Genomic DNA, 440 nt, shown 5'->3' on the forward strand with positions numbered 1-440 from the left:
CATCTTTGGTCTCAGTTTTGTTTTATTCTTCATCTTAAGAGGCTATTGATCACGTTTTAGGGGGCTGGCCATTCGGCCATGCCTGAACCCTTCACTTATGTATTTCCAACGGTGGAGTTTCTGCACACCATAGATTAAGGGTGTGGAGCTCTGCTGTACCTCAAGTTTCAATACAATTACTGTTACTTTCTATTCAATTCTCTTTTATTTTTATTCCAAGATATACGTTGCACAACACTTTGATGAATGTGATGATCTGTGACACTCATCATCATTCTCACCTATGAACGCGCGTGATTGACAACCACTTCCGTTCTACTCTAGGCTGGGCGCATATCTCTTAGATTCCCCAACAGAATCTTCGTGGTATAAGCTAGATAGATGGCGGCATTCATGGGGATTTAAAAAGTCTAACCTTGTCTGTGGTATTCCGAGTAGGA

Source organism: Arachis duranensis, chromosome 6 (assembly GCF_000817695.3).
Source record: "Arachis duranensis cultivar V14167 chromosome 6, aradu.V14167.gnm2.J7QH, whole genome shotgun sequence".
Lineage (NCBI taxonomy): Eukaryota > Viridiplantae > Streptophyta > Magnoliopsida > Fabales > Fabaceae > Arachis > Arachis duranensis.